The following is a 13,560-nucleotide window of genomic DNA, read 5'->3' on the forward strand; positions in this document are numbered from 1 at the left end:
GAACGTTCAAATCGAATGGATTAGCTATTGCAGTGGAGAAGAGGTAAGCCATGTCGTTTAAGCAAGCAAGCAAGGAAGGCAAGGGAGGATGAAGCACTTAAGCGTCGGACCTGCTGAGCACTTAAATAGATCAACCAAGGACCTGCTGAGCACTTGAAGCGTTGGACCTGCTGAGCGCGCGCGTAGTGGAAAAAAACGAGCGCCAGTGCACTTAAACGCAAAAAACAAACCAAACTAACAAGGCTAAACGCGCCTCATCGCGGCTGAACGAGCGCCTCCCTTGCCTTCCTTCCGAACGGCAAAATCGCGCTGGAACCGCCCAGCCGCAAGCGCCACGCCCAGCCGCAAACGCGAAAAAACCCAAAGTAGCAAATAGTGCCATGCACGGCGAAAATCGAACGCTGGAGCACCTCCCTTGCCTTCCTTCCGAACAGCAAAATCGCGCTGGAACCGCCCAGCCGCAAACGCGAAAAAAACCGAACGTAGCAAATAGTGCCATGCAAAATCATGGCCACAGCAAAAAAAAAAAAAAAAAAAAAAGGCGTCCCCGTCGGGTTTCGAACTCGAGTCGCTGGACTTCCAGCTCGATGCATTAACCGTCCGAGCTAAGGAACTTTCTCGTATTGAGTGCACCCGTAACCCTATTTAATAGGGGTAGATAGGGAAAAATATCCCCTAATTAATCACTCCTTGGTAAGCACAATCATGTCCTAAACAACTTCTAAATCCTATACGGAGGGAGTATATAGCAAAGTGTCTCTTTCAACCCTGCTGTTTACTTCCCACACGGACATTAATTAACTGACTACTTAAAACAAAATAAATGGAAAAGCATTCAAAAAAACTCTCGTCCGTAGGCGATGGAGATCCGGCCGAGCGGTGTCAAGGGGAGCTCAGTTCAGGTATGTATCTTTCCTTTCTGTTTTTAATTATTTTGTTTCCTTTTTGAGTCGTATCTTTTCTGTTTTTAATTATTTTTCTCTTTTCAAGTACACAATGGGTCAACCAGAGCAATCCTATATCTGTATCTATATCTATATCAAAAGTTCTTCTTATTTTTTGGTATGGCCATCCTAGCTAACTCTTTGAATATATAACCCGTCTCTATTCGTGTCTATATATAGTCCTCCTGGTTAGTTTGGATAGTTAGGAATCCTAATCTAAATAGACTTCTCCGATCCTATTTGATATGAATCCAATTCCAATAGATGACGCAAAATATATATTTCTTTACAACACAAGATTTAAAGAGAAAAGGATTCTTTTCGTTCATCTTTTTTTACTTTCTATATAATAAAAAAGTGTGACATCATGTTTTCTATCTACTATATATTCTATATATACGTGCAATTATATGTGTTTGTTTTGGATTCCATGTGTTTGTTTGGCATGTTCGCTGGTTGGTTTCTGAACTGATTTGAGTTGACGGGTGCTGGTTTGTTGTAAGAAAAAACACTATTGACTAACTGATTTGGACTGACTGAAACCGACGAGCGAACACCAGGCCCGATGATGCCGTATCCTTACGTGACTGCCTCGTGTTGCTTTATATATTGAAAAAAATACGGAAAAAACCCGCCGTTGTCTGCCTTTCTATATGCTCGGATTCGCTCCCCTATTTGGTCGTTGTCTCGCCGACTCGCCCCTCCTGTCATCGCGATGAGGTACATCATGCATCCATGGTGACGTTGCTCCCCGGCCGAGTGGATCGGAGATGAGCCGCAGGAGACCCACAAACAGTTCAGGCTTCAGGGCCTCAGGCACGAAGGTCATGTCACCCTACATCCACAAGCTCCGACACGGTTATGATCAGTCACGTTAAGGTGATTATACTATCAGATCTATGTCATCCCTTCCTGGTCGCTTTAGGCCGCGTTTAGATAACGAAATTTTTTTGTTTTGGCTACTGTAGCACGTTTGTTTGTATTTGGCAATTAGTGTCTAATTATGGACTAATTAGGTTTGAAAGTTTCGTCTCGCGATTTCTCACCCAACTGTGCAATTAGTTTTTTTTGTCTACATTTAGTACTCTATGCATGCGCCGCAAGATTTGATGTGACACTTTAGGGTGAAAATTTTTAGGAACTAAACATGCCCTTAATGTAGCGTTGGGGCCTTAAGTTCTACAAGTTTGACTAATATAATCAGATAGATCTCTTATGAAATAATCAAATGTGCATTTTTTGGCAGGGTGTGGTGGAGTTTCACCAACGTAAATATATTATATTTTTTATGGGTTCTCAAATAAAGCAATGAAACCCAATGTTTAATTGTAGCAGCACATAGATAGTTTAAAAATTAAAGCTATAATATATTTACATTTAAATAATTTTGTGTTTTGCAATAGAAGAAAAAAAACTATCATGATTGTATTTTAATTCAATTACATTCAGTTTTTTCCCGTTGCAACGCACGAGCATATTTGCTAGTAATTGTAGAAATCAGCCATATCTACAACCTTGTAGCTTGTAGTGTTTTCATGTAAAGCCATCTTGGTGCCAAAATAATCGATAAAATGTTTATAACTATAGATATAGATCTGAACTTTTTATCGACTATGTAGACACTATGATGGCTTCAAACAAAGAAAAACTTTGATGAGCTACAAAGTTGTAGGTCTCATAGACCTCTATAATCTCATATAAATCTATGTTCTTTCTAGGTCATATGGAAATTTTTATGATTTAAGATACATTGTGTAGAAAAGGTAAATAATGCCAATTCAAATTACAAAAAAGGGAAATTTTGCTAAATAATTTAGGAAAATCTCATTATTTCAATTAAAGATATGAGTATATATTTTTCAAATATTTTGATTTGGGAAACCTTTTATTTTGCAAAACATAAAATGAGAAATAAAGAAAATTTAGAGCTCAATTATCTTCTATGAAGAGGAAAGAGAGAATAAAAGTATATCAACTGGATTTACCTACCGTTATAAAATGGAATTATCAACAAAGGCAAAAGGAAGGTGTATGAAGAATTTAATAGCAAAATTTTTTAAATTCATTGAAATTTATAAGCATAGACATGAGGGTGGTTTGGTTGATAAAGCTGGAATCATTTTCATTTTAGCCTTGAAACTCCATATTTCTTTGGTCCTCTTACCAATATACCACAATTCTTTGAATTTAGATAGTGATATATGTTCTTATCAGACTCCATATTTTGCTTTTTGAAAATCAAATGTCTTGAACTCAAAGTCTTGAATTCTTATCCAAGTTACACACTCCATCAAACTCAATACTTTTCATATATGATTAGTCAAATTTAGAAAATATTATCAAGGTAGACCTTAAATTACCAAGGCAACCGAATCATACTCATTTAACTTTTTCCCTTTTTCAAAGAAACATGTAAGAATTTAATATTATAGCCTTTTTTAAACTAAGAACTTCATAAATAAATAATTTTCTAATTTATAACTTTTAAGCTCCTTAATCTATACATTAAAATTTATCTTAAAATTATAATATTACATTTATTTAAACATAAAAATTTATAATTTTATGAACATATTTTTAACATTATGTTGTAGACTGGGACATGGACTTTATTTTACCAAACCAAGATTTAAAATTTAAGAACCTATCGATGCAAATTAGATTTTTGAAATTTGTCTTTTTTGTGATTTCTAAATCCTCTTTAAAATTGTGAGACTTAAAATCAAGGTACTAAGGCTATATATTTAGTTGAGTAAAATGCATGGCCATTTCTTGAACTTGATTTGGGTGTCATGTGCTAAACTCTCAAAATGACACTTTTCAGCTCCCAAACTAATCCTAGGGTGTTGAATACCATTTTCAGGTCACCGAACTTGTCATAGGTTGCCATCCAAAATCCAAGTCCAAACGGGCATCAATTACTCCAAGCCTCAATATAGGATCCAATAGGACCCACTAAATCACAGGGCCCACAGCATATTGGTCCTTGGCACTTCATCATCGATTCATCGTGCTCCCCTTCTCTCTATTCCGGTCCTCAAATCAGTGTGGCAATGCATTTCTGTCGACATACTCACCCCTCTCTACATTCTTTATCCTGAGAGGGTGACGGAGATAGAGGGCTAAAGGATAATAAGTGGGACCTACAATTGTGTGGGCCTACTTGTCAAGACCTGAGTCACAAGGGATCCACCGTGGCAATTTCTAGTTAAGTGGTAATTTTCCAGTTTTATAATTGAAAATTTAATTATTGAAGTGTGATATACACTACTACACAAACTTTACTGGAGGCGGGCATTTTCGGTTTTCCGCGGCGGGCAAAGCCGTCCGCCGCGGCCTAGAGGCCACGGTAAATCGTGGCTTAACCGCGGCAGGCGGCCTTGCCCACCGCGGTTAATCGATTTACCGCGGCGGGCGGTGTAACGTGCCCGCCGCGGTAAATATACTTTTACCACGGCGGGCACGTTAGGATGCCCGCTGCGGTTAATCATTTTTAAAAAACAAAAAAACTAGGAGCCCGTCGGCGAGCCCGTTCTCGAGCCCACTGGCGAGCCCACCGGCGACGGATCCGAGCTTCCCACGGCCGCCACCACCTCGCCAGTCGCTCGCAGGGGACCACGCCGACGCCTCCTCGCGGATCCCTATGCCTCCTCGCGGATCCCGCCGCGTCGACGCGTCCTCGCCCGCCGTGGTGGAGGTCCCAGCGTCGTGGCCGTGGTGGATCCCGGCGTCGTGGCCGTGGTGGAGATCCACCATCGGATCCGGTCGCTCCACCGCCAGATCCACGGAGGAGGAGGGTGCAGCCGCCAGATCCGTGGGGGAGGAGGTCGCCGCCGCCGGATCCGTGGAGGAAGAGGTCGCCGTCGCCGGATCTAGAGAGAGGAAGAGGGAGGAGTGAGGGAGATGGAGAGAGGAAGAGGGAGATGGAGAGGAAGAGGGAGATGAACTCACTGGATTTGAAACCCTAGCCCCGTGCCGTAGTCGTTCATGGAGGATCCATGGGGGAGGAGGAGGGCGCAGCCGTCGCCGTCGTCCCGCGCGCGCCGCTGTAGGGGGCGGCGCTATGGAGGAGAGCTGCGCCGCGCGCCGCTGCCTGCATCGAGGGAGAGTAGTGGGAGGCAGAGGGAGAGTGGGGGAGGCGGAGAGCTGAGAGAGAGAGTGGGGGAGGCGGGGAGCTGACAGAGAGAGAGTGGGGGAGGCGGCGACGATGGTGCGAGGGCCTCGATTTATATTGGAGATGGCTATTGGGCCTCCACATTTACCGTGGCGGGCATCTTAATATGTCCGCCACGGTAAATCGATTTACCGTGGCGGACACCTTACGATGTCCGCCACGGTAAATAGGGTATTTACCGTGGCGGACATATTAAGATGCCCGCCACGGTAAATCGATTTACCGTAGCGGGCAAAAGTGCCCGCTGCGGTAAATAAAAAATGTCCGCCGCGGTAAATCGTGGGATTTACCGCAGCGGGCAAAAATAGGTGCCCGCCACGGAGTGTAAAAGTGCAACGCTGCACATATTCGTTTGTGTAGTAGTGATATCGACAATGTCTAGACTCAAACTTTTATATGTAGCAATCAATAAATACGTACATCTTTCTTCCCCATGTTAACCAGTGAAATTTCTCATATATGAAAAGGATCTAAGTTTTGCAAGTAAATTGCTCCTAGTTCCCACCGCAGGTTATAATTGGTCAACTGAGGAGCACCCTGAGTGCGTCGTGCAATTTTTAAACAGCAAATTTCCTGGACAAGGAAAAAAGCGCGGGAGGCAAGGGCCACCTCCGGCCTCCACGCAGCCAGGCCTCAATTAGGCGCACGCACGACGTACCTATCTGCTAGTCGATCACGTTCCTAAAAAAACCTGGTCCCGTCCGTCCGTCCGCGGCAATGGTCGGCGGCATGTCACCGCCGCGGCGGACGCTGTCGATGGGGAGCTGGCGCCCCGCGGCGGCCGCCGCCGTGATGAGCGACAGCCCCAAGCCCGGGCTGTCCCGATCGATGTAACATGCATGCTTTTTGAACATAACATGCACGCACGCGCGTGTGTCTGCGATCATATATCTGACCGACGCGAGGCATGCATGCAGGACCATGGGCGGCGAAAGCACGGTGAAGCGGCTCCGGCTGTCCCGGGCGCTGACGGTCCCCGAGAGCACCACCGTGCTAGAGATGTGCCGCCGGATGGCCGCGCGCAGGGCCGACGCCGCGCTGCTCACGGACTCCAACGCGCTGCTCTGCGGCATCCTCACCGACAAGGTTGGTCCCGGCCCTGTTCTTCCCCTTTCACAAAATTTCCAGTAATATAATCCTCCCAAACCGTCGAAGATCATGGATGCCATGTTGCTTCTATATATGTAGGACATCGCTACGAGGGTGATCGCGCGCGAGCTCAAGATCGACGAGACGCCGGTGTGGAAAGGTGATGACGAGGCACCCAATCTTCGTCCTCTCTGACACGCTCGCCGTCGAGGCGCTGCAGAAGATGGTCCAAGGCACGTGTCCAATTCCATTTCCATCACGGGGATAGATATGTAGGATAGGAGTATATATCGGACCGTGCACATGACATTACTAAGCGTGGATCGATGTCTTCTCTTGTGCATGCATGCTCGTCGATTGGATCGATTTCATGCATCAGGCAAGTTCAGGCACCTGCTGGTGGTGGATAACGGCGAGGTGGTGGCCATGCCTGGACATCGCCATGTGCCTCTACGACGCCATTGCCAGGATGATGGAGAGGGCGTCCGAGAAGGGGAAGGCGGCGATCGCCAACGTGGCGGCTGGCGACGACGAGTACTCCATTGTCGAAGCTCTCAAGGAGCAAATGTTCAGGCCCTGCTTGTCTGCCATTGCCAGCGAAGACTCAACGTTGGTTAATTAAATTAAACAACCCTTCCTCTGATCCATGGACTTGCATTTCGAGCACAAATTAGTTTATTATTGGCATTCTCATGTCTATGAGCTTGTGGACAGAGTCGTCATGGTGTCACCTGGTGATTCGGTTCTTTCTGCGACCAAGAAGATGGTGGAAGTGCATGCGAGCTCAGCTGTAGTGGCTGTGGGGAGCAAGGCTCAAGCCATCCTGACGTCAGTTGATTTATACTTGAATTATTCATGTGCATTGCTCTCTTGCATGCATTGCTATGAATTTATACTCAAATTGGTACCCTTTTTGGTTCTTGTTCAATTTCTCATCATCTATAATGCTTGACTCTGCCAGTTCAAGGGATATCTTGATGCGTGTGATCGCCAAGAACCTGTCTGCGGACGCGACTCCAGTTGAGAAGGTATGTAAATACAACTGAGTTTCATGCACGGACTAGTTTGCGCAACTAGATAAGTGATAATTGAGCTAACTAAACAAAGGTGAACATTCTTTTATATGATGCAATGCAAACTGCAGGTTATGACTCCTGACCCTGAATGTGCCACGGTTGACATGCCTATACTGGACGCCCTACGAACCATGCAAGAGCGCAAGTTCCTGCATCTTCCAGTGATGGACAGAGGTACGTGCACCGTTTCATTCATTTCAGGGGAAAAAGAATGATCAGGAAAACATACTGAATCTGATTAACCCACCTCAGTCCTGATTTCATTTTTCCACTGCATCCATGCTGGCAGACGGCTCAATCATTTCAATTATTGACGTCATCGACATCGCACATGCCGCGATCTCCAACGTAAGCTCTATTCATCCAAATATTTGCTAACTGTGCATTTGGGTAGTGTAGATGCCTGCCGCCTACTCATTGCGCAAAATGGGACAGGTGGAGAGCAGTGGTGGCGACGGCATGGGGAGCGACGATGCGGCCGCCTCCATGATCCAGAGGTTCTGGGACTCCGCCATGGCTTTGGGTCCCCTGGACGATGAGACGGACACCCAGTCCCAGATGAGGTTAATTATTTGCAGGAGCTCTGAACTTTTCGGTTCTATAACTGATATATACACTGCTGGGCTGCTGGCCTTTTCTCATTTGATTGATACTACGGTAGTTGACTGACACTGTTGGTTGAACTAACCGGCGGCATGCAGCGAGGCGTCGAGGTCGCAGATGATGTCTGATGTTCACCACGATTCTGTGGGCGGCAGCGAGGCGGGGTTCCCGTCCTCCTCCTTCAAGCTCCAGGACAGGCGAGGACGGATGCACCGCTTCAGCTGTGGTAGGGTACTACCAACGTTGCAGCGTTTCCATCAGAGTAACCTTTAACCTGTGCAGTGTGATAGATGTTGCACTGTAGCATTTCCGACACGGTGATTGAGATTTGTGCTGGCCTGCAGAGGTCCAGAGCTTGACGCCGCTGGTGACCTGCATCCTGCGGAGGCTCGGCGCCGACATCGACCCTGACCGACTTCCGCAAATCCTGGTATATATACATACATATGTAATGGGACAAGCAGGGACGTAGCCAGCGGTGGGGCTAGGGGGGCTTCAGCCCCCCCTACCCATTCTGAGCACGTGGAGTTTTCCTAAGTCCTTCCTTAAAATTTTATGTATACATGTATTAGATAGGAGGGGCTAAGGTTAAGAGAAGATAAAAAAACCTCTATTCTTTTGTTCAGCTCCTCTTAAATTTTTTTCTGGCTTCGTCACTGGGGACAAGTTTGTACATGATATATGCCGATCATGCATGGATAAGTTGCAAAGCCTGCAATTATTTCTGTGCGTGCAGTACGAAGACGAGGACCGAGACAAGGTGGTGCTGGCGTCGGACGACGACCTCGCGGCGGCGGTGGACCACGGCAGGCTCGCCGGATGGAAGGCACGCATGCTTTTGAATTGAGCCCTTGCGTCGGTGACGGGTGTGTTACTACCGACTACGACTGATCAATTCATGCAGGGTCTGAAGCTGTTACTGGACTACTCCGGCACCACCGGCCGTAGGAAAGCGGTGGCCTCCTCCAGCGGCGCCGCCATGGCGGTGGGCATGTCCAGCCAGGACGCGTGCGCGGCGGCGTACAGCGGGGTCGCCGCTGGGGCTGCCCTTGTCACTGGGATCGGCGTCATGGCGTATCTGCGAAGATCCTCCTAGCTAGCTAGCTACTGCTACCAGTACCACCAAGGGGTTGTTCCTAGCTGTCTTGGGATCACTAGAGACAGTACATATATATGGATTACACAAACCGGTGCGTGTATGTCTCGACGTGTGATGTCACACCTTAGTTTTAAAAGAAACGAACTAATAAGCTATATGCAGGTTATATGTGACTTCATATACATCCACAAGTGAAAATGCCGTACATAAACAGTAAAACTTCAATACAAAATCATTCATGGGAGGGGAGACGCCCGAAAATGATTCATGGGTCCAAACGAGAGAAAAGATACAAGATACTCAGCAGAAGCAGAGTGGGTCTTTTATTGACCAATCTCAATGAAGATTTCATAGACATTAAATAAGATGACACATAAAAAAAAGTTTGGCCTCGTATTAATTAAGAGAGAGAAATAAATTATTTCATAGGGATGAAACAAGCGAGGGCCGATTCCAAGTTGTTGGAAACGGGATGACACCCGCACTGAGGCACTTTATTTCGTTTCATGGATCCCGCCTCCTCGTGCCATTCTTTTGCTTACCACTGGTAGAGAATAGAGCTTTACTTCCAGTGGAGAACCCCCTCTAGTCTCGGTTCCTCACCCGGGAGCAAGCATCCGGGACTAAAGGGGTCCTTTAGTCCCGGGTCAGGAACCGAGACTAAAGGAGGACCTTTAGTCCCGGTGGGTAACACCAACCGGGACTAAAGGTGCCTTCTGACATGCTACGATGGCCGGCACCTTTAGTCCCGGTTGGTAATACGAACCGGGACTAAAGGTTTTTTTCTTTTTTCTTTTCTTTTCATTTTTTTGTTTTCTTTTCAAAATAGGTTTTCGAAGTCGTATTGTACGCTGCTAATTATACATTTATACGCGCGTATAGTATGTTTCGGTTCAAGCACAATGAACATATTAAATCACACAATTCAAGCATGGAAATTCAAGCATGCATGATATATATATTTACATGCATGCATGCATATGTGTATTTTACATTATATTATTTCATGTGCATATATTACAAAAGATTGCATTACAGTTGTTGTGATATAACAAGTTTTCTCTCATCCTCTAGCTTGGCTTCCATAGTAGTGTTGGGTCGAAGTAGAACTCGTCCTTGGAATCGATGACCTGCTCATTAAAAAATCCGGCTATAGACTCTTGAATTGCTTTGATTTGGTCTTGCCGTATGACCTTTTCCTCCATCGAGCCTACAGGTTTGAATTAAAGGAAAATAAATTAATATATGTATATATATATATATAAAGACATAGTAACACAATCAATAATAATAATTAAATAAATATATAGTATATTTTTAACGTACTTTGAGTCTCTCTATAGGAGTTCTTTAGGAGATCACCTTGATAAACTTGCAAACATAGTAACCACAGTAGTTGTTCCCCTATTCCTGCCTCAGACACCACTTTACGAGAAAAAGATTTATCATCCAATCTGGTGATCCGGTGAAAGCTATATGTTTAATTAATAAAGATGATGCGGTTTAGGGGACTTACTTTCAAAGGGATTATATTCACTGGTGCTTTGCATTTTTCCATGTGTTGCTTCTCAATAAAGGTTTTCCAAACACTGCCCAATAAAAAATTTGCCACGTCATCAGATATAGTTAATCATCATGTTTGTGTGTATATATAGTTGCTAGAGATACCGAAATTACCTCTGGATAATATCTATCATATCTTGGTAGTTTTGTTGTGGTTTTCTCATCGAGTCATAGATTATCAAGTGACTTTTCACCAGATCGATGTCCATCAATATCCAGTGATTGCTGCATGTGTTTATATGATATAACGCATAACACTCATTAATTAACTAGAATCAACATATGAGCCATTAAGGATGATCGACATTATTAACACTCACTTGAAGTTGTAGGGAAAGAGTATATCCTTCTTGTGGCGTTGGTTCACTAAGAAGTTCATGAGGTTACTCTCTGACTCAGACTTCCAATTAGTCTTTGGAGTAACTGGGTCTTTGAATACTATATGGGGATCAACAAAACTAATTTCATTGTAGCCTTCCTTTCTGAGCTCTATCATTGTAAATCTGCATATATATAGTACTTGTTAGGATAATTTATATGCATATACACACATATGATGAGTTTAATAATAGATCGAAAGAATTATTACTTACAGGCAATAGCAGCTAATGATAACTTTGTCCAGAGAGGTCAGGTGGCATAGTTGATGAAATTCTGCAAAGTCAACATACATAACATCATCGCCACGGAACCAATGTTCGTCTCTAATTCTGACACCAACGCAGAAGTCTCCACCGGTAGATGCCTGCATGTACCACTTGTTTAGAAGGTACATTTGCGTCCCCAGATCAGATAAGGCTTGAGGGTTGTATAGACTCTGGCCTAGTACAAATTTTTTCTTCCAAATATCAACCTCCGCCGCACTCTCAATGTTTCCATCACCAAACATCTGGTAAAGGTCGAGACCAGTCTCATCAATAAATTGACCAAGGTGATCCAAATCGACATCCGGAGGTATGTTTGCCTGATGCATTAATCCTAAATTCGAACCATATTCATTACCAACAACTAGCAAGGGGACTGATTGGTGTGATTGTTGTCTGAGTTGGGCAACTCCTTTCCCTGCCCGCTTCTTTTTCTGTGCCGCCTCAATTGACTTGGTGAGAGTGCGGTCATAGTCCGTTAACATTGATTTGGACGGCTTACGAGATTCCCGCTGTTGCTGATGGTAAGAAGCCACCTTTTTTCTTAGAATATCTAGAGTTACGAAGAAGTATGGTTTCTCTGGGTTTCTCCTTGCTTCTTGATTCTTTTTAAGTTTGTCATATAATCTGGACATATCTTTTTTATATGCATCAGTTCCTTCTTCCTTCTCTTCAGATATTATTTTGGGAATAGCCCTTGGTTTCATGGTGGCTTTCTTTGCCGGTGGAGACTGGTTCTTCGTTTGCGGGGCTTGCCTCTTGCTAGCACTTGGCTTCTTGGTAGGCGGGGGCAGGGGAGGCGTTGGAGACCTCCTTGGAGGTGGTGGTAGCGGCGTTGGAGACCTCCTTGGAGGTGGCGGCTACGGCGTTGGAGACCTCCTTGGAGATGGTGTGGATGCAGCCTCGCCTTCCAACATAATGTCATCGTACAGAGCACTATGATGATCTGGCGATTGAACAATTGGATTTAGGTTGGGGGAGGATCTGCTACAAAAAAAAGGAATGACATATTATTATGAGCAGATTGTTAATTATTTAAGCCAATATAAATTAATGATGTAGTGTTTTCATCCGCACCTATGGTGAGGTAGTTTAGGAGGAGGTGGAGCCGACATCCCGGGAATGATGATGTAGCGCTTGCGCCATAGAATGAATGTCTTCTCTGCTTCTCCTAGAGTCTTCTCGCCATCACCTCCAGGAATGTCAAGAGGCAAATCACTAAAACCTTTTTCAGCTTTATCTACCGAGATGGTAGCATATCCTTCTTGGATTATATTCCCATGAATCCTTGGTGTCTTGGTTCGGTCGATAGGATTAACAAGACCGATAACCACCTTGATTGTGGAATTCCCCTTTGGAATGTGTAGCTCACACGATGTACAAGGTTCAGTGACGTCATCCACAGGGAAGCGCAGTCCTGTGTCCCCTTGATTTGGTATCTCCGTGGAAGCGCAACTGCTTTTCAACTGAACAGATTGGCTAATATTGATTCTTGGCTCTGATGCTTGCTTGCTTGCACTCACTGCTATTTGCACTTGCCTTCTGATTTCCTCCTGCATTCTCACTTCAAGGTTTTTTTTCCGCTCCTGTACTTCACGCACCGCTTCCTCCAACCTCTGGAGCCGCTGTGCCTCTTCTTCCTTCTTTCTCTGGTGGCTTCTGTAGGAAGGTCTATCCTGAGGGAATCCATGCTCCCACGAGACACTTCCTTTGCCTCTAGTTCGGCCACCATGTTCAATAGTCCTGATGGCGTATGTCAGCTCATCCTTCTCTCTGTTGGGCCTGAACGCACCACTAGCAGTAGCTCTCTGAGCATAAAACAATCTTTCTGCTGCTTCTTGCAGTCTTGCGCCATAAACGCACTTCCCTATCTCCTGGTCTAGTGTTCCCCCATGAGCGAAAAACCAATTCTTTGCACGCTCTCCCCACTCGAGTGATTCTGGTGTGATACCCTTGGCAAGAAGGTCTGCTTCCATTTTGTTCCACTTCTTAATGGCAGTCGGGTAGCCACCTGATCCCAAGTTATGGTGGTATGTCTTCTGTTGGGCATTACGTTAGTTCTTTATCACCCGACTCACACCCTCTTCCGACGTCTTGTACTATACAAACTCATCCCAATAGGGCCTCTGCTTTGAGATCGGGCCTGGGACAGTAAAATCTGGTGCTATGTTCTTCTTGACATACGTCGTGTATAGGTGTTTCTTCCAAGTCTAAAACTGGGTGGCCATCTTCTTCATTGCCCAATCCCTAACTCGCTCCTTCAATTCATCACCATCTATTATATCATCATAACCATCTGTTTGGAGCGTGAAATGTACCAAGACATCTTTCCAAATTAACGTCTTGTCACGATCGGAGACAAAACTAA

At 45.0% G+C, this 13,560-nt stretch overlaps 1 pseudogene; it reads left to right on the top strand.

Annotated features, from left to right (window-relative positions):
- Nucleotides 1-5,813: 5,813 nt before the first annotated feature.
- LOC136482027 (CBS domain-containing protein CBSCBSPB5-like) lies at nucleotides 5,814-8,989 on the top strand (annotated as a pseudogene).
- Nucleotides 8,990-13,560: the final 4,571 nt, after the last annotated feature.

This window comes from Miscanthus floridulus, chromosome 9 (assembly GCF_019320115.1).
Source record: "Miscanthus floridulus cultivar M001 chromosome 9, ASM1932011v1, whole genome shotgun sequence".
NCBI lineage: Eukaryota > Viridiplantae > Streptophyta > Magnoliopsida > Poales > Poaceae > Miscanthus > Miscanthus floridulus.